The 27741-nt window shown below is 35.6% G+C and overlaps 1 long non-coding RNA gene across 1 annotated transcript; it reads right to left on the reverse strand.

Annotated features, from left to right (window-relative positions):
- Window positions 1–4035: 4035 nt before the first annotated feature.
- Window positions 4036–18670, reverse strand: LOC116567322. The gene is made up of 3 exons (XR_004276188.1): window positions 18581–18670; window positions 6926–7012; window positions 4036–4555 (listed from the first exon to the last, which is right to left on the reverse strand). It is a non-coding gene; the product is annotated as an uncharacterized LOC116567322 (long non-coding RNA).
- Window positions 18671–27741: the final 9071 nt, after the last annotated feature.

Below are 27741 nucleotides of genomic sequence, written 5' to 3' on the forward strand. Positions count from 1 at the left end.
CTCTCTCATCCCCCCCTCACTCTCTGCCCCTCCCTCCACCCCCACTCCCTCTCAAAAAAATAAATAAATAAGTAAATAAGATAAAGCATAAGATTTCATATTTCTCCAAATATTTTCAAGGATTTAGAAATTAAAAGGAAGAAATATGCACTTTAAGGATGAAACTATAACACATTTAAGAATAAATAGTTGAAAAGGTACACATTATAAATATGACAGCTAAGAACTTTTACTAAAGAGCATGAAGAAGCTCAGAGCAATGGAAAAAAGTACTGTGACATGGGGCAGGCAGAGGTAATGTTTTGAAGAGCTTATTCTGAATATTGGTTGGGAATCACATCAACAAGATGGTTGGATAGGAGTTTCTAGCTCTGATCCGCTCACAGAGACACTGATTCTGACAATCACCCATAGATGAAAGTACCTTTCTGAGAACCCATGGGGTCAGTGGAGAGATCCCAACAGTGTGTTGAAGGAAAAAAGACAAACAAACAAGGCTGGACACTTTGAAGAGGATAAGATGATCAGTTTTACTTCTTTTTGTCACTTATCCTCTAAGGCTGCACAGCTCAGTTCTGAGACAGACTTCGTTGGCCTGTGTCTTCTCCCACTGGGTAAAGAGTGCTCAGATGAATGGATACAGATTTGGTACATATACATGAAATATTATTCAGCTTTAAGAAATAAGGAAATCCTGTTATTTGGGACAACATGGGTGAAACTAGAGATCATTATGGTAAACAAAGTAAGCCAGGCACAGATAAATACTGCATGATCTCACTTATATGTGGAACTTAAAAAAGTTGAACTCATAAAATCAGAAAATAGATTGACGGTTGCCAGGTTTTAGGGATTGGAAGAAAAGTGGAGATGTTGGTCAAAGGGTACAAAGATAAATAATGTCTGTTCAAATTTTTAAAAAAACATTTAGAAAAAAATATTAAAATTAGAAAAGCATATATAAATTTTTACCTATCAATTGTATTCTATTACTTGATCCTTTGAAAGAAAATTCACTTTTATTTGAGACTCTATGTGTAAGGATATGTATTGCTGCATTTTCCATAAAATCCAAAAAGAAAAAAAATACACATATAGTATATATCCAAATATAAAATATCAATATCAAATATAAAACAATAATCAACTGTTTTATCTACATCATGGAGTAATATCCAAATGACCAAATGATCCTCAATGTGTTTTGTTTTCTTCTTTTGACCTTAAATTTGGTGTGTTTTTTTCCCCTGAATTTTTATCTTAAAAAAATATAAACTAACTTTAATTTTCTCAGCTCCACTTCTCAACATTCTTTGCCAGAATCCAGTTTTATTATTGTTATCATTTGTTGCTTTTTTTCTCCCCCAAAATGCTCTCCCACTGTTGCTGCTTATCATAAACCTTCCCCAAACTTATGTTTCCTTTATCCAAAAAAAAAAAAAGTCAAAACAACAAGTAAAACAATAAAACTTTTCTCTACCATTTAGTTACATCAAAGTGAGTTTCTCCCTCTCTCCATTACCTTAGAGCCATGCTGGATTTCTTGAACTTAAAAAAATGAATTTCCAGGGATTGGTCCCAACTTTACTAAGAGTAATCTTTCATATATGTATGAAGTTCTCCACGGCACCAAATCCAGTGATTCTGCCAATCTTCATGATCTTTGAACATTATGCCTATTACACGACTGACCATATAAACATTCTGGAGAAGAAGGCATATGGACCAGGGCCTTGGTAGTAGAGATAGAAAAGAGGAAACACAGTTTAGAAACACTTAAGTGCTAAGCCATGACTGGTTGATTGCTTGGATAAAGGAAATTGATACCTGCCTGAGTATCAAATATTAAGAAGAAGAGTTATGTGTATCTTTTCTTATGGCAGCAACAGAATTATACCTTACAAAAGAAGAATAATATTTGTAGGGAAATGATGAAGCATTTGCAAAGCCAGCTTTGGGATAATTATGACACGTTTCATCTGTAGGACGCAAGTTCAAAGATCATCACAAAATATAACATCTATAAAATGTCTAGTAGAGTGAAGTGAAAATCACCAGGGGTAGTCTCTGGGAATACCAAAGTTGTAGAAATGCATAAATGAAAAGAAACCCATGGGAAGAGGGAAGACAAATGGAGAAGTTGAGCTGAGTATTTTTTACTTGCTTCTCCCTAGCCACTTCTCACCCAAATCTACACCGTCTTATGCCCAGTATCAAAATCTGAGGCCCAGTTTATGTCCTTGCTCTCTGGCCTCCCTTTGACTTTGCCCAAAGGAGATTAGATAGAAAGAGAATAATGAGGGCCAGAAGTCTACTTCTGTGGCATCCTTTCTGACTTTCTGACTTGTTTCCTCAGTCTCCCCAGCTGATCGTAGTCAATGGTGGGGCAAGTGAGCTCTCTTTCCATTTCCTGCTGTTTTGCCTTTCCTTTTTAATGGAAACTTTATTAAATTATACTCAGTTGTACCATTGGAACGTGCCATGTGTTTTTGGCAAGACCCAGATTGGTGCAGGGATATGGGAAGAACAAAGGCCGTTGTATAATGAGAGGCAAGAAAGCATTTTCAAAAAGGTTTGTGTGATGTTTATGACTGTGGGGAGGGGGCGGTGGAAGGAATGCCCCAGAGTGATCCACCTAGACTTGGAAAAGATGGTAAAAATCATGAGACGAATGCAGGATGAAATTTTATGCTGCTTAAGGACAAAAATAAACATATATTGGCAAAAAGTGGCCATTTTCTACTTAATTTAGTTCAGCAATCATTAATAAACTCTTATTTTTGTTCTAGAAAACAGAGGACATCATCTGACGTATACTTGGGGGAGAAATTATAGAAAGAAGAGACAAGGGACATCACAATATGATGTACTGTATTTTACTTGAGCTTGGCTGTGTCTGTACTTAATCATGTTTGAGAAAAAGAAAAGCATTGGAAAGAGAATTTTTATTGGTTTATTATTCTGACCAAGCATACTTTGGTTAAGCTTATAAAGCTATAAGCTTAACCATAGACTTTAGCATAGACTATCCACAGATATAGTAGGTAAGAAATGGTTTGTCTACTGTCAAATCCTGCCCTTGATGTGCTTGTTGACTTATAAACTGAGGTTGCAAATATCCAAAGTGAAATGGACTTTATATGGTTATTAGAAACAATACCAATAAGTCCTGGAAAGCTAAGACAGGAAAAAAAATACCTAAAAACATGGCAAATTTCCAGAGGATGATGAGTGTAGAGAAAAGTTAAATAAGCAGAGTGTAATAAGCCTGACATTTTCAGAAATTTAGAAGCCAGAGTAATTAGAGAGTCAGTTGTTGCCACCTCCCTGCAAGTGCCCACCATTCTTCAAGGGTTTTGTACATCTGTGGATTCTGATAGCTGAGCCCTGTATCCAATTTAGAAAGAGCATCCCTAATGTTAGCTGAAGGCAGTGGAGTAGAAATTTATCACTAAGGAATGGAATACATGCCTTTTGGCCAAAAGCTGCTTAGAGAAATAGAATTTGTGCAGTATAAAAGTGCATGGAAATCCTAGTTGCATTTTTCTTTAAAATTGTGAAAAACTTTCTATGCCTTTAGGGACAGAAACCCTAAGCCATTCTTAGAAAAATGGGAGTCATCTTAAAGAAAAACAAACATTTCACAGGAACATTTACAAAATTGCTCACTGTTCTGTTTTTTATTTTATAGGCCAGACCACCTGGAATTTTGTAACTCAACCAAACTTCAGGATCCCTGTATTTCTACCCAGGTTTCCACGGCAGCATGTTCTTTCTTACTAAAGTTCAAATCCAGGAGTATCTGCGATGCAGAAGCCATTCTGCTTGGGAAACAAGCAGAAGCAAGGACTATAGTAGATATTGTGCTAATCAAAATGCATTTAACATAATTTTGAAGAAACCTCTATACCGCTCAGTCTTTTGGCTTTGAATTAGAATACACAGCCCATGAATGAAGAGAGCAAGAATGGAGAGAAAACAATGTCTGGCATTTAATGTTCATGTAAACAGCAGAGCGTTTCATTTCTAAATAAAATGGGTTAAGTTTCAGATTAGCAAAATAGTTCGAAACATATAATTTCACTGTGCCAAAATGGAAATTTTATCCCTTGATTAACAAATATAATTAGTGGCTACTCTTCTATATTTTTGAGAGTGGAAAGAAGTGTATAAGAAATGGTTAAATAGGTAATGGGGTAATGGTGAAAATTCTGGTAAAATGCTCCGTGTTTAGAGGAGCAGGGAGCTTTCCACGTGTCCCTAAAGTTACAGACATGCACAATAAACTTTTCTTTTCTTTTCCTTCTTCTTGGAGCGGTTGAGCATGCCATTGTGGTCCACTCTTGCAGAAGGAAAGATACGGGAAGAACATTTCCGTCTTCTGTTCACAAGTCACTCACTTGCCACTCATTCCTTGTTAGAGAACTTCTTCTTTTATCTGGGAGAGAGGACTGAACATGTACCACATGCCCGTTGCAGATTGTCCTTTGCAGAGAACTTGGCTCAGGGCTCAACCACTAATGCAATGCAGGGGACTTTCAGGAGTCCAGACTTCCTGTTACTCAGAGAATGAACAAAATTTGGAGAGAAGAAAAGAACAGGTCATTTTGAAGTCCAATACTGCTCAAATATAAGACATTTTATATTTTTTATATTATTTCTTTAGTAATGGATATGATATTTGATCTCTACCCATCTGATTTCCAAATTTTATCTGTCAATTGGTGTGGAAGTTGTCACAGATTTTAGGGTCTGAACAAATGATCACTCCTAAAATTCAAACGCTTCCCACTTGGGGTCAATCATGTGTTTTGTGCTCTTTTTTTCCCCTATAATTTCTAAAAGATATTCATGCCACTTTTTGGGGGGGCATGTTGGTGGCTCAATCAGTTAAGCTTCTGCCTCTGACTAAGGTCTGATCTCAGGGTCCTAGGATGGAGTCACCGTGGGGAGTCTCTGCTCAGTGGGGAGTCTACTTCTCCCTCTGCCCCTCCCCAGGCATTCCTGTTCTCCTCTCTCTCTTTTTCTCTCAAATAAATAAAACCTTAAAAAGAAAATCATGCCACTTGCCCAATTTAATCAATATCTATTAAGAATAGAAATGCCAATTTCATAAAGTTCCATCACTAGAAATCAGGCTGTTTCATACAGTTGATCACTTCATTTATTTTGTTTTCCGCATGCTGGATAGTCCTTTCTCGATTATGTAGAATCATCCACCACAAATAAAAGCTCAATAAGTTTTGCTGATTTATTTTAACAAGTGCAGGATATTTTCCCTTTGCCAGCAAAGCTACTTATTTAGATAAAATATTGATACAAGGAGGAAGTCACTATTATGATCCAAGCATTTCCATTATTAATGTGCCTAAGAGAATACAAAATACAAACAACTAAATTATAAAATGATTTTGTCTTTCCCTGATCAGGAAAAACTACCATAAAATGTAGTAAAAACAAATGTGTAAACCGAGTAAGCATATAGCCTATTGCCATTTTATATTTCTGCTTTTTTATATTGAGTCAAAATCTGATTCACGTAAGAACTGTATAATATTGCATGAGGAAAATAATAATAGATCAGTAGTTATAAAAGAAAATCTGATAATTCCACAAAGAATGCCCTTCTCTGTGTATGATTTTTTAAGTTGAAAGGCTCTTTGAAAAATGAGATTTTCGGGCACATGGGTGGCTCAGTTGGTTGAGTGTCTGACTTCTGCTCGGGTCATGATCTCAGGGTCCTGGGATCAAGTCCCACATTGAGCTCATTGCTCAGTGGGCATCCTGCTTCTCCCGCTTCTCCCGCTTCTCCCTGCTTATCCTTTCTGTCATTATTTCTGTCTCTCTCTCTCAAATAAACAAAATCTTAAGAAAAAAAAAATAACATTTGCTATTCAATGTATATCCCAGGAGAGAATCTAGGTTCACCAAAATCATGTCAATGAAAAACAGTAGCTATTATGTTACCATAACGGAATTTATGAAACACACACACACACACACACACCATGATATGGAAAGATTAGGTCCTTTTTTTCTAATCCCAAATGAATAATATTTTTGTCTACTTCCTTTTTTATTTTTAAGATTTATTTATTTTCTTGAGAGACAGAGTGGGAGGGAGGGAGGGAGAGAATCTCAAGCAGACTCCCCACTTTGTGGAGCTGGAGGTAGGGCTCTATCTCAGGACCCTCAGATCATGACCTGAACCAAAATCAAGAGTCAGACTCTTGACTGACTGAGCACCCAGGTGCCTCTGTATTCTCTTTCAAATAAAACATATTGCCATACACTTAAAATCTGCAAATAATCTTGCCCTAACCTTGTCCTTGCACATGTACAAATACTCTGTTTTTCAAAAAGAAGACACACTTCACTTTGTGACAGAAAAGGGCACAATACTTTTCTTTTTTCAAGTATCATAAACTACAGCTAGAGGCCCAGCCGCTGTAATAATGGGAGATCCACGGACTTTTGCCCACTGAAAGTCTCCATGAGTCAATTTGAAAAAAATTTCATTAATACACATAATTGAGTAGCAAAATCTTATTTATTTATTTATTTTTTACATTTCAATGTTTCACTTATCCTTTACTCATTCTCTAAGGAGACGAAAAACTTGCATCCAAAATTTTTAGGAAACCTAACACAGAATGGGCCTCACATGCTTGCAAACTATGGTTTTCATACAACCACTGGGAAATAGACTCTCTACCTCTATATTTCTCCTGTTTCTTGAAGCTTGTCTATCCATCCACTCCTCCTTCCTGAACATGATTTTTCATGTTGAGATTTTTACTCATTTCTTGCCATTTTTCTACTTCACTCTTTGTTCACAATTCATGTTACAGTAACAAACACCTCATTGCAGTCACAGAAACTCCTATTTGAGTCCATCTGCTCAGACATGTTTGCCTTCTTTTACCTGTTTTTCCTTGATTCCTAATTTACACTTTCGTTTTCTCTTTAAATAATAATGTCTTTGAAAAGCCATCTCTTAGAGTTTCCCATTCTGTAGGTAAAAAGTTGACAGTTAAAATATGAGATGAACAGTTAAATTTCAATTTTAGATAAAGAATTACTAATTCTGGGGGGCACCTGGGTGGCTCAGTGGATTAAGCCTCTGCTTTTGTCTCAGGTCATGATCTCAGGGTCCTGGGATCAAGCCCCACATCAGACTCTCTGCTTAACTGGGAGCCTGCTTCGTCTCTCTCTCTGCCTGCTTCTTTGTGTACTTGTGATCTCTCTCTCTGTCAGATAAATAAATAAAATATTTTTAAAATACAGTACAATGGCATCTCTAAATAAAACTTTGGTTTACAAAATGTTTTTGTTTTCCTTGACCTTAAAAAACCAGGCTCTTAAGCACTTATTTTGAGAAAAATCCATCCATTCTCCTCTCTTTTGTGAAATCTGTTTTGAATTTGTGAATGATCTAACCCAGTTATGCTGTATTCTGGTACAAGAGACTGGGTTCTTATGGGTTGACTAGTAATTGAAGAATGGAGGATTTTAAAAGCCATTACTATTAAGCAGCTAGTGTGAAATTTCACTCCTGCTATGTACACAGAATGAGAACAGAATCATTTAATCAGAGTAAGGAGATACCCACTCAGAGGTTGATAAAATATTAACATTATTTTATGGAAAATGATATTTCATTCAAATTGACATTTGTAACTGAAAATCACAGGACACACACACAAAATATATATATATATATATTTTTTTAATGTTACTGTGGTGTTTGCCATTCACCAATATAAGGGCACATGATTCCCTATTGGTTTTATTAAGTCCAGACCAAGTAAAACCTAATATTATCTACAGCTTATTTGCTTATTTTTCATAAAAAAATTAAATTTTTCCTTAAAAATGCTAAGTATAGTGGTGAACAAGATCACAAAAGTGTTAATTCTACATGATATTTTTGGATTTTTTTTTTTTTTTTTAAATTTGAGAGGGAAAGAGCACGAGTAGGGCATAGGGGCAGAGGGAGAGGGAGAAGCAGACTCCCCACTGAGCAAGGAGCCTGATGTGGGAATCTATCTCAAGACCTTGGGATCATGACCTGAGCCAAAGGCAGATGCTTAACTGACTGAGCCACCCATGAGCCCCTTCATGATATTTTTATAAGACAGATATACATTTTACATATACATTTATATCATACCCACCCCAAAGAAAAATGTTAAAATAATGATGTTGAAATAATTAGACACAAATCTTATAAAATATCATCAGTTGTTTTGGTGGTTATCTCTGGTTAGGAGCGCAGAACATAGATAATTTTCTTCCTTGCTGAGTAACATTTAGTAAATATTCCTTTTTTTTAAATTTATTTAATTGACAGAGAGCAAGAGAGCACAAGCAGGCAGAGCAGCAGAGGAAGAAGGAGAAGCAGGTTCCCCACTGAGCAGGGAGCCTGATGCGGGGCTTGGTCCCAGGACCTTAGGACCATGACCGTAGCTGAAGGAGTTGCTTAACCAACTGAGCCACCCAGGCACCCCTAAATATTCTTTAATAAAATATTTTTATTAGGTAAAAAGAAAAACACTTTTTAAAATAGTTATACTTTTAAAGACCTTTTACCTTTTATTACTTCATAATTTTCTATAGGCTCACCTAAATATAGGCTCTACTGAGCTGTATATTGCTTAGAAAATTTAAAATGTAAGACCTGCTGGATGATGAAACAGCATTCAAGGCAATAATTTGTTTCTTAATAGGTTACATACAAGTCACCCCTTGAGTGAAGAATTGGTCAAATGCACTTTGCTTGCTATTGTTATTTATATCTTCAAATCAATATGTTTAACATTTTCCCCAGGGTCCTTCTCTGTAGTTATTGATGATTTCAACCATTCATTGGCATATATACACACGCTGAACTAAAATATACCTGGGGACGAATCTTTCACTTTTAAAAAGAAGTAGATTTGTTGAAGAAAACACTGCCCTACAGCCTGTGTGCTGAGAAATTAATCTTTATGAACACAGAGAAATCCCCACTGTGCAAACGAGTACTCAGGACATAAAACATGGAAAATAACTCGAACTTCATCATCACTCTTCAAATATTTCCCCATGTTCATCTATTGAAAATTACATAGCGTGTCTAATAGAGCTCTTTCTAAATCTATAAAATACTATGCAGTTTTAAGTGAAGTCACTTTTACTGAGATGAACTACCACGTGACAAAGCAAAAACATAAAAATCCATCCAAAATGTGTTTATGAAATAAATCCGTTAGAAAATGTATTACCAAGAAGTGTATTACTAAGGGACAAGGCAGGCATACATAAAGTATAGCATATAGTCCTAATTATTATTGTGTCCTATTAAATTGTAAAATAACCAACACAATATTTATACACACAATAATTTTTAATAACTCTTACTGAACTCACATTTTAATACTCTCACATGCTATAGTGTGATAATGAACAGAACTTCCTCAAGTACATTTGTTTCTTCCAAATCAGTTGTTTACATTAAAATGAGATGCAAAACAAATGATTAAATAAAAACATTGAAGTCCAGGGTACCTGGGTGTCTCATTCAGGTAAGCAGCTGACTTCTGATTTCGGCTCAGCTGATGATCTCAGGATGAAGGGATCAAGCCCTGAGTATGCTCAGTATGGAGTCTGCTTGAGATGCTGTCTCTCTTTGTCCCTCTGCTTCTGCTTGTGCTCACTCTCTCACCCTCAAAATAAGTAAATAAAATCTTAAAAAAATAATTAAAACCAACCAAGCAATAACAAAAAATATTGAATCCCACTTTTATTAACCATTACAAATTGTCCTCACTCTCACTAAAGTTTCATAACTATTGACTGGAAAAATTTTGTTTGTTAGAATTCTGGCCTCTGGATGAGAATCCTCTAACTTCACTGACTTACTGTCCAAGGTAGGATGAAATTCCCTTTTCTGTGGAAGGCATTCATTTTGGATGAAGCTTCTATGGATGAAGTCATCATTTGCTTTGCTGCCATTTACTGTCTGCTCATTTTAACCACTCAGTTCCCGTCCCTCTATTCAGACTCCTTCTTCCAAAACGGTAGATTGATTCCACATTGGAAAAGTTTATGAAACTATCAGATCCAATGTTAATTGCTGGAAACATCTGAAACTACCTCTTCTTTGATATATTCTAATCTTTTTAAATTACTATGAGAAGAGTGTGTGACCTTTCCTGTTTCTCCTTTTGGGCTGCTTTTGCCCTACCTTCAGTGCCAGTGTCCAGGCTCTGTGTCATCCTCTCTTCTTTCTGTTCTGCACACTCTTCCTGGGTGATCAGACCCATTTCAATGGCTCCATTGTTGTTCATGGTTGATGAGGTCCATATTTATTTGTCTACTTGGAATCATTCTCCTCTCCATTTCTAGATGTTTATTTTATGAATATTTCTATGAAGAGGTTTCATTAGGCACCTCTTACTCCACATATTAAAAATGGGCTGTCTCCTCTCTTCATTCACAGTATGCTCAGTCTATGACTCAACAACCAAGAGGCACAAATCAGCATTCTGGCTGTAAATCTCTGACTCTTCTTTTTCTCATACTAGAGATAATCAATTCACCAAGTCCTCTCAAGTTAATTTTCTGAGTTTGTACACTTATGTAGCCTACTGCCACCTCTCTGACATATTTTAAGTACCACTCATCTTAAAGAAGTTACCAGAAGCATATAAATCTAGCTATATTATTGTTATTATTATTATTATTAAACATTATTATTATTATTATTATGATCAGTACTAAACCATGTAAAATTCTTGGGGCCCCAAACCTTATAGTTTTAGTTGGCTCTTTCTGAGCTCACCACTTTCAAAAATCTTCTCTATTCCTCTTTCTTAGTATGTCCTCTTTTAAACAGGAAACTTCTGAGGGACTGTTTCCCATTTAACTACATCCATAAAAAATAAAATTTCACTGACACTGCCAGTAGGACGATTCATTTCCACGTTTGAAGAAAAGATTGATCTCTGAATCTTATTTTCTTGATAAATCAGTTCCAAATAATTGTTTCTATTTTCTGATCTTCAATATAAATATAAAGAATATAACTATGTTTTTATTACTTTTACATTTTGCTTGAAATACCTTTCTGAATTGTTTGGAATCTCAGAAGTGTAACACATATGTACCTAGTTATACTTTTCCCCACTGCATTAATTACAGTCATTTTCACCCATATACAACATGAAGAATAAATAGGGAACTTTAGGAAAAAAACATTATACATCAGCATCTAGTTTTAGATATGAAATAATAATGATACCTTCGAAACCTCTCCATGATCACATCTCAAGCTTAACCCCCAGATCTAACCATAGTTCTAAATATTCTATTTAATATTATCTTTTTCACTGTAGTTTTGCAAACAGACTTATTTGCTTGTTTTTATATATTAAATAAATAGGATCATCCTGTATGAATCCTTTTACAACTTGCTTTTTATTGTTCAGTACTATGTTGTAAGAGTCACTCATGTTTATGTATGTGGCCATGGTTCAATCACTGTACAGTATTCTGTTGTATGGATAATAAAGTTGATCTATTCTACTCTCAATTGAAAATTCAGTTATTTACAGATTTTTGCATTTACAATTTTACTGTGCTATATCTTACTATGATCCATAATGAACACTGAATTTACATACCTAGGAAAGAAATTACTTTATGAGGAAATATGCACATTTTCCATATTACATAAAATACTGAATAGTTTGCTAAATTATTTCTACAATGAACTCTTCCATAAGGAGAATATGGTATCTAGGAACTCCAGATCATCACCCACTCTTGTTATTATTCACCTCCTACATTTAAAAAAAAAAATTATTTATTTGACAGAGAGAGAGAGAACGCTTGCACAAGCAGGGAGAGCAGCAAGAAGGAGAAACGGGCTCCCCATTGAGCAGGGAGCCAGAGGTGGGTCTCAATTCCAGGACCCTGAGATCATGACCTGAGATGAAGGCAGATGCTTAACTGACTGAGCCACCCAGATACCCCACAACTCCTACATTATCAATCTGCTAAAGGCCGAATTGTGAATAACTTTTTAATTTTTATTTTCCTGATAATTTATGAATTTGAACATCTTCAAATCTTCATGATTTATATGAAGATTTTACTTGTAAAATATTTGTCACCATCTTTTATCTACTTTTCTATTATGTTGTGTAATTTCTATTTATGGTTATTTTATGGTTATATTTCACTCAGCATAATCTCTTCCAGTCCTGTCCATGTTGCTACAAAAGTTGGGTATTCATCCTTTCTGATGGAGGCATAATACTCCATAGTGTATATGGACCACATGTTCCTTATCCATTCGTCTGTTGTCAAGCAGAGAGAGTCAATTATCATATGGTTTCACTTATTTGTGGAGCATAACAAATAACATGGAGGTCATGGGGAGAAGGAGAGGAGAAGGGAATTGAGGGAAATTAGAAGGAGAGGTGAACCATGAGAGACTATGGACTCCGAGAAACAACCTGAGGGTCTTGAAGGGGTGGGGAGTGGGAGGTTGGGGGAACAAGGTGGTGGGTATTGAGGAGGGCATGGTGGGGAGGGTGGTGGGTATTGCATGGAGCACTGGGTGTGGTGCAAAAACAATGAATACTGTTACACTGAAAAGAAATAAATTTAAAAAAAAGTATGTTTTGGATACTAAAGATTTGTGCATTAGCAATGTCCAAACTATCCTTCCAGTTTGTAGCATTTTACATTCTTTATAGTAAACTTTCAAGAGCAGAAGTTTTAATTTGCATATGACCCAAAACTTCTATTTATTTTATTATGTTCAGTTAGCCATCGTATAGTACATAACTAGTTTTTGATGTAATGTTCAGTGATTCATTGATTAAGCATAATACCCAGTGCTCATCATAGCATGTGTGCTCTTGAATACCCATCATCCTGTTACCCCCTCCCCCCAAACCCTTCCCTTTGAAACTCCCAGATTGTTTCTTGGGGTCCATAGTTCCTTGTGGTTCATCTCCCTCTCTTATTTCTCCCCCTTTGGATTTCCTTCCCTTCCTCTATGGTCCTCTGCACTATTGTTTATGTTCCACATATGATTGAAACCATATAACTGTCTTTCTCTGCTTGGCTTATTTCACTTAACATAATACCCTCCAGTTCCATCCATGTCAATGCAACTGGTGGGTATTCATTTTTTCTGATGGCTGAATAATATTCCATTGTATATATGTACCACATCTTTATCTATTCATCTTGAGGGCATCTCAGCTCCTTCCATAGTTTGACTATTGTGGACATTGCTGCTATGAACATTGGGGTGCACATGCTCCTTCTTTTCACTATGTCTGTATCTTTGGGGTAAATACCTAGTAGTATAATTGCTTAGTCATAGGGTAACTTAACATCTTCTATTCTTAAGATCTTGAGGAAACTCCATATGGTTTTCCAGAGTGGTTGTATCAGTTTGCATTTGCACCAACATTATAAGAGGGTTCCCCTTTCTCCATATCCTTGTCAACATTTGTTGTTTCCTGACAAAACTTCTTTCTTTTTTTAACTTTTCATAAAGAAATTTATATTCAGAGTTGTGAAGATATACATACCCCCCAAGAGTTTTCCTTTTTCCCTAAAATCATAACTATGGTACATTTTTCACAACTAAGAAATACATGTACATTATATTAAGCAAAGAAACTCCATATTTTATTTTAATTTCTCCAGTTTTTCCACGAATGTCCTTTTTCTGTTCTGGAATCAAATTAAGAACACAACACTTTATTTTGCTATCATGCCTACTGAAAATTCTCTGATCTGTGACTTTTCATTGTCTTTTGTTTTCGATGATATTAACAGTTCTGAGGAATATTGCCAGGTATTTTGTAGGATGTTTTACAATTTGGATTTTCTAATGTTTTTATCATTATTAATCTGAGGTTAGGGATTTGGAGAAGAATAACAGAGATGAAGTGTCTTCTCATTTCATCATACCAGTAAGAATATATCTACATTAGTTACACTGATGATGTTAACCTGGGTCACCGGTGAAAATATTGTTTATCAGGTGTCTTATCTGTAAAGTTAATTTTTACCTTCTTCCACACTTATTTATTTAAAAGCAATCACTTGGTCCAGCCTCAAGGAAAGATGGGTTATACTCTATATATTGGAGTGGGGAGTATCTACATAAAATATTTGAAATTTTTCTGTAAGGAAGACTTGTCTGTTATCTCAGCTATTCATTCATTTGTCCATCCGTCCATCCATCCATCCATCATCCATCCATCCATTTATATCAGAATTCATTTCTTCATTCATATTAGACTTAATTATGTGTATTTTATACTTTGGATTGTAATGCTGTACTATGTTATTTATTTTGCTGCTCAACCTCTTCCAGCTTTGGTCATTGGAAGCTCTTTAGGTGTGGTTCCTATGTCCATTGAGCATATCTCCATGATTTGTCATCACTCATTGACTAATGGGTTTGAACTCAGTGTGCACAGATAGCAGTTTCAGGATTTTTACTAAGATTCCCAAGTGAAAGAAATTAATCAACTTAGAGCTAGACACAGTTCCTTGTGGTTTAAGACAAAGTTTTCACTCAAAACCCAATTTCCCAAAGTTACTGAGGTCAATCCTGTTTTTCCCCCAGAGCCACTTCTTTGAGGATATCTCACATATTTGCAATGTATATTTTTATTTCCTTATGTTTATATTTATATTCTTTAGATTATCTTGTCATAGTCTGCATTCCTTCCTGTGGTTCCCATTAAAAAAAAAATATGTGTATTCACCTAATGCTTTTAATGTCTTATTTAATATCCATGTAATTTGTAGTCACAAAAATTCCTCTTTATTCTTTTCTGAGAGTTTACAATGTTTACTTGTTTTAAAAGATTTTTGTTTTTAATTTTTATGTAATCTCTACACCTAACGTGGGGCTTGAATCCACAAGCCCTAGTGAAAAGTAGAACAGTCCAACGACTGAAGCACCCCTACAATATTTATTTTATTTTGCATTATTTTATTTTGTTTCTGTATTTATTTATTCACCTTGGTTTCCCTATCATAGCTAAGACCAGAAGTACATATTAATTCAAAGTGGTGTTGGGCATTCTGTCTCAAATTATTTATAATCTTACTGGTAATGCTACCAACATACCACCAGTAAGTATTTAATTGATAGCAATGTTTTGCTCTCAGATTATGACACTTGAAATTGTTGCCTACTCAAAATTAATTAGGTTTTGGAACACAAGGCAAGTGTGAATTTAGCTGAGTTCTATAGGGACCTAGAGGGTTTATTGTTGTCATAAAATCTACTTTTCTTCTTCTTTCCATCCATAGCAATAGTCCAAATAGACAAGTTTCTTTTCCATTTCCTTTTGTATGGAGGTTTTTATTTTACCCTGAAGCTAAGACTCTGGGGTTTTAGCTTGATCCAAAGGCCTGAGGCTCTGTCTCTTGACTACCCTATTCTCTCCCCTAGGCTACTGAAACAAAGACATTTATCACTGGGAACTGCCCACACCCTCAGGGTAGTCTTCAGCTCTAGTGCCTGGCTACATCTCTGAAATCCTTTCCTTCTCTTATTCTGGCCTGATAATTTTCCTTTCATTTTATCAGGTCAGAAATGAATTTAACACTTCTTTTTAAATTTTTTTATCTGGTATTTTAAAATTTTCTGTTTTGTAATTATTTTACAGGATCAGTAATTTGCTATTTTTTTATATCTTTAACGATCCTTCTCTCTTAAAAGACAACTTAGAATTTTAAAATTTATTATTTATCATATTGTGTTGGATATCTTTCTTTTCTTCTTTTGATTAATTTGTTTCAGGTGTACAGGTCTGTGATTCATCAGTCTTACACAACACCCTGCACACACCACAACATATACCCTCCCCCATATCCATCACCCAGATACTCCATCCCCCCACTACTGCAGCAACCCTCAGTTTGCTTCCTAAGAGTAAGAGTCTCTTATGGTCTGTTTCATCTCTGGTTTCATATTGCTTAATTTTTCCTTCTCTTCCCCATGATCCTCTGTTTTATTCTTTAAATTCCACATATGGGTGAATCATATGATAATTGTCTTTCTCTGATCAACTTATTTTGCTTAGCATAATACCCTCTAGTTCCATTCACATTGTTGCAAATAGCAAGATTTTTTTTTTCTTTTTTTGATGGCCGAGTGGTATTCCATTGTATATGTATACCGTATCTTCTTCATCTGTGCATCAGTGGATGGGCATCTGGGTTCCATAGTTTGGCTATTATGGATATTGATTATATAAACATTGGGGTCCCTTCAGATCACTACATTTGTATCTTTGGGGTTAAAAACCCAGTACTGCACCCAGTAGTGCAACTACTGGGTTGTAGGGTAGCTCTATTTTCAGTTTGTTGGGGAACCTCCAGACTGTTTTCCAAAGTGGCTGCACCAGATTGCATTCCCACCAACAGCGTAGGAGGGTTCCTCTTTCCCTTCATCCTCACCAACACCTGTCATTTCCTGACTTGTTAGTTTTAGCCATTCTGGCTGGTGTGAAATGGTATTTCATTGATGTTTTGATTTGTATTTCACTGATGTCAAGTGATGTTAAGCACTTTTTCATGTGTCTCTTGGCCATTTGGATGTCTTCTTTGCAGAAATGTCTGTTGATATCTTCTTCCCATTTCTTGATTGGATTATTTGTTCTTTAGGTGTTGAGTTTGATAAATTCTGTATAGATTTTAGATACTAGCCCTTTATCTGATATGTCATTTTCAAATATCTTCTCCCATTCTGTTGGTTGTCTTTAGATTTTGTTGACTGTTTCCTTTGTTGTGCAAAATCTTTTTATCTTGATGAAGTCCCAGTGGTTCATTTTTGCCTTTGTTTCCTTTGCTTTTGGAGATGTGACTAGCAGAAATTGCTGTAGCTGAGATGGAAGAGTTTGCTGCCTGTGATCTACTCAAGGATTTTGGTGGATTCCTCTTTCACATTTAGGTCTTTCATCCATTTTGAGTCTATTTTTGTGTACAGTGTAAGGGAATAGTCCAGTTTCATTCTTCCGCATGTGGCTGTCCACTTCTTCCAACATTATTTGTTGAAGAGACTATCTTTTTTCCATTGGATAGCCTTTCTTGCTTTGTCAAAGATTAGTTGACCATAGAGTTGAGGGTCCATTTCTGGGTTGTCTATTCTGTTCCACTGATCTATGTGTACATTTTTGTGCCAGTGCCATATTGTCTTGATGATTATAGTTTTGTAATAGAGCCCAATCATCTTGGAGCTTTTTTTTTTTTTTTTTTTTTTTTTAAGTGAGGCGAGGGGTACAGGGAAAGGGAGAGAGAGAGGATCTCAAGCAGGCTCCACCCCCAGCATGGAGCCCAACACAGAATTTCATCTCAGGACTGTGGGATCATGACCTGCCCCCAAAATCAAGAGGTGGAGTTAACAGACTGAGCCACTCAGGCAACCCTAAGCAATCATTTCCAATATATATTTTGATACATTATTGTTTATTTTATTTATGGCTTTCCCATTAATTATTCTAAATAAAATGATGGAAGGGAAACAACTGAAGAAGAGCAGAGAAAATGAAATATTAGCTGTGATAGAAATGAAAGAAGAATAAGAAAGGATTTGAAAATGAAAGTGAAGATGCAAACTATTACAGTGAAAGACATGGTATTCTTAGTATTAACAATCTTACATCCTGGTTTGAATATAGCTTATAATTTTCAGACTGACAAAATATCATCACATGTTTCACACTGTTAAAATGATGGAACATCTGGTATTATTATAAAATACATACGTCTAGTTCTTTGGGTTTTATTTATTTATTTAATTTTTTTTTAGCCACAAAATGTGTAGGATTATGGGTCTTAGAAAAGTAAGTCAAGACAAGTTATTAAAATAATTAAATATGATATGCAAACTTAAATGAAATCATATGCAGATAATTTTTTTTTATTCAGAGGCTGCTAAATTTCAGCTTTCTGAAATTTTATAACTCCCAGAAAATCATATCTTATTATGAACATCATTATGTTGAAACTGATACAAATTTAGCAGCTAAATGGGCAGATTTAAAAAAAAATGCTAATCAGCCTTACTAACTCACTAATTATCCATTTTTTCATGTAGAAGAAATAAGAAACTGCTGAAGGTTTTGCATATCAAAGTTGAAGTCTGTTATAATAGCAGGAGGGAAATAATGAACAAATACATTCGTGTGTAGTTTCAGATAAAAATTCCTAAAGTATCATGTTTTAAAAGGTGTCAGGGCATTGAAGGCAAGGCTTTTTTTTTTAAGATAACAAAATTGGCTTTGTTATATTAGATATGAAAAGACAATCTACAAAGAATAAATGATAATTCAGTTGAAAACTTTAAGTCCACTTTGCTCACTCATATTCCTGAAACATGTGGACATATGGAGTGTGTGTGTATCTTTGTGTCCATATGTGTTTCCCCTCACATTTTGAAATATTTTAATTTTCTTTACTTCTAATGCAAACATTCATGACTTGTTTCTATTAAAACATTCTGCTTAAAAAAAACAATAATAATAATTCATGCCCCTGCCTCCCTTACCTCTTCCCACTGCTTTGGTCCCTTGAAGTAAAATTCTTCAGTGATACTTGGTAAAAGAGGTAAGGGTCGGAAAGGCCAATTCTTTCCACAGTTGCATGGTAACTGGGCATAAGGGTGTGGAACAATGACTTAGAATGCTGAGTCTGATGGCTCAGACTTTGCCACTAGACTGAATAAATCCAAATCAAATGGATTGTTAGTGCTGTTAAATTAATTAAGCATGTGACTGTTAAACAGAGATGACTCTAATGCCTTGGTAGCTTACATAACCTAAGCCAAAACCTAATCCAGGATCAATTCCTAAATATACTCCTGTTGAAGAAAATGAAATGTAAGAACAACCAATCACAAATAGCCCAGTAGGCTTTCCCAAATAAGATAGCTACTTAAGTGATAGACAGTCAAATAGTTTTCTTGTTTTGCTTCCTAATCTGTCCTATAAAGGCCTTCCCCTAGCTCCCATAGGCAGAGCACTCCCAACCACTTTTGGATTAGGTGTGCATTCAAATCTTACTTGCCCAAATAGACTCGAACATTTTAATGGGTCGTGGTGTATGGTTTAACAGAACTTGTCAGTTACATAAAATCAAAGGCAGCCATATAGTTGGGGTTGGGATACGAGAACAAGGGATAATGTCCCTTAGACCAGATTCACATGGTTCTGTCTAGCCTCCAAACTCCTTATGATTACCAACCATTTTCTCTCCAGCATACCTTCAGTTCTGTTACTTTTTTTTAGCTTAAGACAACCAATATGGTTTTTCTAGTTCATACAGTCAGAACTCTTGTTAATGTACCATTATTTTACTTAAATTCTTCCTTCAGTTATCTCTCCTTCTGGGCCCTAATTAGCACTGTAATTTTTTTTTTTTTATATCTGTATTCAACTCCTTATCCTTTACACTCATAGAATCAGGTAGTTACTAGATATATCTATCAAATGCTCAAAAACAAACCCCTCAACATACACTTCCTCTTAAAAATATGACTCTTGTGTTTTTACTTACAAGTAATAATGATGTCATTCATTCATTTACCCCAGACAGAAATATTTGATTTCTAAACTATTTCTTATTTCAAACAATTTGCTCTAAACCACTTACAAAATTGTGCCTAATTAAATTCCTAAACATTTTGAGATTCTTCATCTTTGTCATCTTTCTTACAACACTATCTTAATTTATATCCTCCAGTATTTTATCTAGTGTTTTAAATTTTCTTCTGCCTAATATCCTTGCTTTCATTTTTAAATCCTCTGTCAAAATAAATTTGTTCTATAATATATTATTCTAAATATATTCTGGTCATAGGACTTCATTGTCTAAAACTTGAAATAATCTCTGTGGTTTAGAGTACATCAAGCCAGAACCTCTGATTGTGATTTATAATGCCTTCCATGTTTCTCCTCAATCTGGCTTTAAGCATGACCACTTCCTGTCATGAACCTAGTGATCTGAAAGACTTTTGTATACACCACGCCTTTGTTTATGTTATTGTTTTTACCAGCCACATATTTACTCTTGTAGATAAGTTCCAGTTATTTTTAATGAGTTAAATCAGGTGCTATTTCCTCTTCTATGAATTACCTTTATACTCTGTGCATACCTTCATATATATATACATATATATATACACACACACACACATGAGATATATATATGTCATTCTCTATTAGTATTTTAATATATTCTTACATATTTAAAATAAATGTCTATATAGTTTATAATATTTAAATATATGCATATTTGTCATTCTTTATTTTAATTTTCATTTACATCCTATCACCCAGAGCAGACTGTGGGGTTCTGGAGACTTGGTATGCCAAAAGTATTTTCCGAAGGAGTTAAAGAGTCCTGACAGGAAAGGTATCAATCAAAGCTGTGATGTCAGTGGGAGATAAAAAAAAGAGGAAAGGATCATAGTGGTCAGTAGTAAAGTCAAGTAGGATGATAAAAGGATGGTTTAGATAAATGAATTTAGAGTCAAGGATGAGCTGTTGTAGGGGACTGGCAATGGGATTGGGAAAACCAGATCAGGTCTTTTCATTTTTTAAATGTGAGTCAGTAATAATACTTGCTTCACATTACTTGTGATCCATTAACAAAATTAAGAAATATTTCTTTTTTTTAAGATTTTATTTTATTTGAGAGAGAAAATGAGAGAGAGAGAGAGAGAGAGAATATGAGGGGGGGAGTGTCAGAGGGAGAAGCAGACTCCCCACTGATCAGGGAGCCGGATGCAGGGCTTGATCCTGGGACTCCAGGATCATGACCTGAGCAGAAGACAGTTGCTTAACCAACTGAGCCACCCAGGCACCCAAGAACCATTTCTACAGTGAGAGACTGTGGATTGTGAGAAACAAACTAAGGGCTTTAGAAGGGAGGGAGGTGGGGGTTTGGGTGGGTCTGGTGGTGGGTATTATGGAGGGCACGTATTGCGTGGAGCACTGGGTATGGTACATAAACAATGAATCTTGGAACACTGAAAAAATAAAATTAAACTTAAAAATAAGAGCACCATGTCTACAGCCTAAATGTGAAACAACAACAACAACAAACAAACAAACATTAAACAAGTCTGTTCCATATGATAGACACAGTGTTAACTGGTCTTGTGTGTTTACAAATGCCAAGTATGGAGCCTGATAGATAAAAGAGAACTGAAAGAGCATTACCTTAAAAATGCACATTTCCTCATTTATTTTACAGATTGTTGTTATGTGGTGACTATACTGAAATTATTTACTTGGCTCAGACTTCATGGTTGAGATGGAGAGTTAAATAAACAATTACAAAACAACCTGATGCATGATAGGATAGAGAAGGTAGAGTCCTGTGTAACCAACGGGGAGTGACATTTAACCAGAACTTAGTTTCACATCTTGCTTGGTTTTTGGCACTATTGTAAAATCTGGAAATAAAAGATGACATTGAAATTAAAACTAGAAGAATAAGTAAAAGAGATGTGACATTGATGAGAGAATACAGTTTATATAGCTTACTCTGCCAGGCATAGCTGTTAGTGGTCTGCTATATTAACTCAATCAATCCTTATAATGAGCTTAGACTACTATAATAACCATTTTAAATATATTTAAAAAAAGAAAAACAAAAAAACCTCAGGTACAAAGATTTTCAAAATATGCCTAAAGTCACACTCTTGTTAAGTGGCAGAGCCAGAATCTGAACCAAGACAGTGTGGTTCCAAAGCCCATGGACCTATGACTACATCATGCTGCTTGCTTGCTTGTTTGCTTGCTTGCTTGCTTGCTTTTTTCTTTGACTATGATCTATGACTACATCATGCTGCTTCCTTCCTTCCTTCCTTCCTTTCTTCCTTCCTTCCTTCCTTTCTTTCTTTTTTTCTTTTTAAGATTTTATTTATTTATTTGACACACAGAGATCACAAGTAGGCAGAGAGGCAGGCAGAGGGCGGGGAAGGGGGGAGGAAGCAGGCTCTCTGCTAAGCAGAGTGCCTGATGCGGGCTTGATCTGACCTGAGCTGAAGGCAGAGGCTTTAACCCACTGAGCCACCCAGGCACCCCATCATGCTGCTTTCTTGTCGAGATTAAAGCAAGGATTAATAACACAACAAGGAAATGAATATACTACCATGAACTTAATAAAAAAAAAAATCTACATAAATGGTCAATAATCATGAGAATCTTTAACTCTCTGCTGAAACAAATACAAGCAAAATAAGACAAGAAATTAATTTTAATCTATCAGATAGACACAACCCACAACCTTAAAAAGATTATGCCGTTAATGGTATTGAGGGTATGCAGAAGAGGATGGCCCATATGCTGAGACTGTTTTTACAAAATTGTTCAATATGTAATGAATTTTGAACACAATCTACTAAAATTCCCAGCATGTTATGAGATATAAGCAAATTCTATACTATTTCCACACCTGCTTTACAGATACCTCTCACTAAAAGCTTCCCAAACATTTCCCCTCCTATTTAAATCTGCTCCTCCCTCAGGATACCCTTTATATTTAGTGATAACAGTGTCACCTCTTTTCCTCTTCCCCAAACCTTTGAACTCTTTCTTATTTTCTTATTTCTTATTTCTCTTACCCGCGAACTGTCAGTTACGAAGCTTGATTGTGTCACCTTCAAAACATGCTCCCTACACATCTATTTCTAACTTCATGGCCCCCATGCTCCTGTATGACCCCAGAATTTCTTTAATGTACGAGCAAGAATCTTCCAACCAGGCTTCCTTCTTCCTCGCTTGCCGTCCACACGCACAGAAATCATTTGCGATTGCAAATCATACCATGATACTACTCAGTTTAACCTCTTAATTTGGCTTCCCATTGTCCTGTAAGGGAAGTACACATTGTAGACTCTATACCCTGAATTATTATTTATTTGCCTCCGCAGACTTCTTCAGATGCATACTGTGCCCTTCTTCCCCTCCATGGGTACACTGTGCCCCTTCCTGATCACTGCTATTCTTTAATATCACCATTTTCTCTCTCTTCTGAGGGCTCTTGCAGTTGTTGCTTCCTGGGTTTTTAACTCAGGTGTCATTTCTCCATGGAAAACTTACCAAATGACCGTTTTGTCTGCTTATAGTACTTCTCTCAGCACTTATGATAACTTTAATTAAATATTTTGTATTGGATTTTTGAAAATTTCTTCTCAGTCTTTGCTAATAGGTTATAATCCCCAAATGAAAAATCAAAGCCACTGAACCTCAGCAGTCCTCAGGGCAAGAACTATATTCAACCAACCACTCAAAGTCAAAGCAAGATAAATATTAGGCCATGAGGCCCCATTATTTCCTACAGGGACCAAATCACATAAGCTTCCATTTCCTAAGCCCCAATATGTCATACCACTTGTGGAAAGGAAAGGGGAAAATATAAGACATAGTAAATAGGAGCATTTATCAGAAGGAACCTAAGTCATCTGTACTAGTCTGCTAGGACTCTCACAACATTATACCATAGACTGGGTGGCTCAAATAACAAATTTATTTCCCACAGTTCTGGAAGCTGGAAGTCCAATATCAAGGTACTAGCAGGGTTGGTTTTAGTGAGGACTATCTTTGTTTATAAATAGCCACCTCCTTGTTATGTTGCTATGTCTTCACATGGCCTTTCTGCTGTAAGTACATAATTCTGGTATGTCTTCACCCATTTATAAAAATACCAGTCCTATTAGATTAAGGGCCTACCCTATGACCTGATTTGAACTTATTGCCTCCTTAAAGTCCTTATCTCCAAATGTAGTCACATTGGAAGTTAGAGCTTCAACCTATGAATTTGGGGGAAATACAGCTTAGTCTAGAATGGTCATAAAAAGGAGACGATTTGAACCAGAAGAGCCTATGATATCATTACTTACTCATATTCATAAGAAATATTAGATCAGTTATAGAAAACAAAATTATCACATTTTTAAATCTATGTTAGAAGTATATTCTAAAATTTCAACCTGGCAACAGTTATTTACTTTGTAAATGGATCCACAAGTACATAAATATATATGTATGTAGATTTTTATGAGCAACATTATGTGTAAATAAGAAAGATTCAAAACAGTCTAAGTACTCATTTAGAAGATTTTGTTTAAATGAATATTGCACCTTCTTGCATTACTGGAATTTTTGATATGCAATCAGTAAAATTATGGGCAGTGACTACAGGTATTGAAATGGAGATATATCATTGTCCCTGATATTTTACTTAATGATATATATCATACAGATTAAGAAAAGAGATGTCTATTTGTCTATATTAATATGTCAATCTATAACAATATCATAAAATATGTGATAATAAATCACCAAATATGGAATGATGTATAACACACACAATAAAGGGCTATAATTGTTCTCCCTGAAGACATTATTGTAATAAACTTAAAGTCACAAGCTTGGAAGCAGCAGAGGGTCATGGTCAAGGATAAAGTTTAAGGAGTTCAAGAGCCTGGTTCATCAGTTACAATTGAGGGGTCTCTAGCAGATTATTTAATCTTAGGTTTTATAAGTTTTCATCTTCTTATCTATAAATGGGTCCAATAATCATACCTATGTGAGAGAATTATTGTAGAATTAATTTTTGTATATATACAACACTTAGCAATGTTCAAGACACTGTGTGTTTTATACTGTAACATTTTGTTATTTGATGCATTTCCAATAATTTTATTTCACATTTTGTAAGGAGCATATAGTGCTTTTTAATTACTCGAATCAATACATATACACTCATTTTGAAAAAGAAATGCATAAAAACTTTAGACAATCTCAGTTTTTCTCGATGACTTTCTTAACATTGAGAAAGGATGCTGTGAAGAGGTTATCTCCTCCACAAGTAGCCACTTGTTTGGCCAATTATTTTATCCTTTTGTTTTTCATCTTTAAGCTTGTCCACTAACTGCTGTAAATGTAACAGATTCAAACAAAAGTTCTTTGTCTATGCAAACTGTCTTATTCAGTTCCTAGAGGCCAAGGAGAAGACAGGGAAAGGATTCTTTCTATGACTTAAGGAGACAGACGGTATGTTGAGCCTTTTTTCCCCTGAAAGATTAATATCTTTCTGTCTTAAAGGAGAATTGAAATATGCAAGGAGATGCCCATAAATTGATGACCAATTTAGTGTAACAACAGATTTGTGCACTCTCATCTAAGACAACTGAATTAAGAGACCTATATCATAAGAATCCTCAATGAGCAAAACTTAATGGAAAAGAATGACAAAAACCCATAATGTGTTCTGTTCGCAAAACCCATTCATTCTGATTTCTTTGTTATACATTCCTTCTCTTAGATTTTAAGTTTGAAGACTTCTGTTATCAACTTTGCCATTTTAATACCATTATATATGAACTTGGAAAATATGCTTTAAATATTACATGGTGGTTTGTGAGTTTGTAAAAACAGAACAGATAGAATGGACCTGGCATTCGTGATGTAGAGTTTTGATTTCAATTCTATGAATTCATGGGAAATTTGTAACTGCAATTGGATAACTGACCCTTTGAACCCATCTCAGTCTCGAGTGCTGTAATGTGAGTTCCCCTACTCCAGCAGAAGCTGCTCAGAGACAAATTACTTTGGTGTCTGACTGAATCCACCTCAATCGCTGCACAGGGATGGCATTTCATTCGGCTGCAGAAGCCTTGAAAATTTTGCTCTTTGACCTTCTGGATGACATCTTCTGCCAGATAGTCATTATTTTCTACCTCCAGCTCACTAGGTTTCCTTAGCAGAGCAGTCATTAGACCTCCACAGGCAACATAAATGACTAGATATAGATGTTTCTGTTTTCAGAAATTGGAAGGGGGGGAGATGAAAAAAAAAAAAAAAAAAGTCTCCAAACTTGCTTTTATTCACAACTGCACTTTTCCCATATTGACTCTGAAGCCCGTTGGTGTTGATTTCCCTGTGATCCTGTATTTCCCTGTGATATTTCAAACTATACCTGTATCTTGGATGCAGGTATAAATCACCCTTATTGTGGGATTATCCTAGGGACTACTGCATGGCGTTTCTGTCCTACAATTCTGAAAACTGCCTTTAAACAAAGGTTAAAATTCAGTTAAATAAGGCATGTAAGGAATAAAGCAGAACCAAGCCTGGGGGATGATATAAGTCTTCTGAGCAGGTTAAGTATGCCATAACAATGTTTCCAGAGGGAGAGATCAGTGGGGAGCAGGTATTGATGTAATGGAGAGTAACCCATTTTTCTTAATCCCTTGATGCTTTTCACTGCTGTTTTCTTACTCCTTCTCTGCTCTCCCCACACTTCTCACCTCCTCCCTTAATATCCTCTTCTCTGTCTCCCTCCCCTGCCTCATTTTCTCTCTCTATTGTGTCTCTTTCCCTGTAAAGCTCTTTCACAAATCAGAAATGGGTTCCAAGACGGCTGAAAGCTTCCTAGTCTTCGCTACCATAGAAATGGTTTCATTCTCTCAATAACACCATACTAGAAAAGGTAAATTATTCCATAAATTTATTTTTCCAGTTCCACTGGTTTCACCATCACATTTAATTGAGAGCAATTGTCTCTTATTTGCAAGAGAATACTATGTGCTAGAGATATTAAGAAATACAGGACTTGGTCTCTGCCCTAGTGGTGTTGAGAGTTTTGCTCTCAGTATGGAATAAAAATCTAAAAATTTTCATTGAGAATATGGTGGCATAAAGTAAGTGTATGATAAATGGCACAAAATAATTGATCAAGATTACATTTTCATTGTAATATCTTTTTTTTTTTTTTTTTTTTTTTAATAATATTACTCTGTCCTGACACCTCCTCTCCTCTCCTTTCCAATCCACCTCTCTGCTCTCTGGCAACATTGCTCTGCTTTCTGTTACTGCAGGAGTCTGCATTTTCTAGAATTATGCATAAATAGAATTATATAGTTCATACTTTTTAAATGTAACTTATTTCGGGATGCCTGGGTGGCTCAGTGGGCTAAGCCTCTGCCTTCGGCTCAGACCATGATCCCAGAGTCCTGGGATCCAGCCCCGCATCGGGCTCTCTGCTCAGTGGGGAGCCTGCTTCCTCCTCTCTCTCTGCCTGCCTCTCTGCCTACTGGTGATCTCTGTCAAATAAATAAATAAAATCGTTAAAAATAAATAAATAAATAAATAAATAAATAAATGTAACTTATTTCAATCAGCACAATTGCTCTATGTTTCCTTCCGTTTTCTTGCTGCGTAATTATCCATTTTATAGATCTACCACTTTGCTCTCCATTCATCTCTTTTGTACACTTTGGTTGTTTCTGTTTTCTAACTCTTATAAATGAAATTTTAATGAGCATTTATGTACAAGTGCTTCTATGGATACTTTCTTTCCTCTTTTCTTTTTTTTTTTTTTCTTCTGTTTTTAGTAAATATCTAAGGGTGGTAGTTTTATGTTTAATTTCTTAAATATAATGAAAAAAATAAGGAATCTGGGTGGCTCAGTAACTTGAACATCTAACTCTTACTTTTGGCCCAGGTCATGATCTCTGAGTCCTGGGATCCAGTCATGCATTGGGCTCCACACCTGTAGTTTTTCTCTCCGCTTCTCCCTCTGCTGCTCCCCCTCCAACTCTCTCTCTTTAAAAACAATAAATAAATAAATAAATAAATAAATAGTAAGAAATGACAACAACCAAAACTCAAAAACTTTCCTACTTTCCAAAAATGC

The sequence above is a fragment of the Mustela erminea genome, chromosome 1 (genome assembly GCF_009829155.1).
Source record: "Mustela erminea isolate mMusErm1 chromosome 1, mMusErm1.Pri, whole genome shotgun sequence".
Taxonomy (NCBI): domain Eukaryota; kingdom Metazoa; phylum Chordata; class Mammalia; order Carnivora; family Mustelidae; genus Mustela; species Mustela erminea.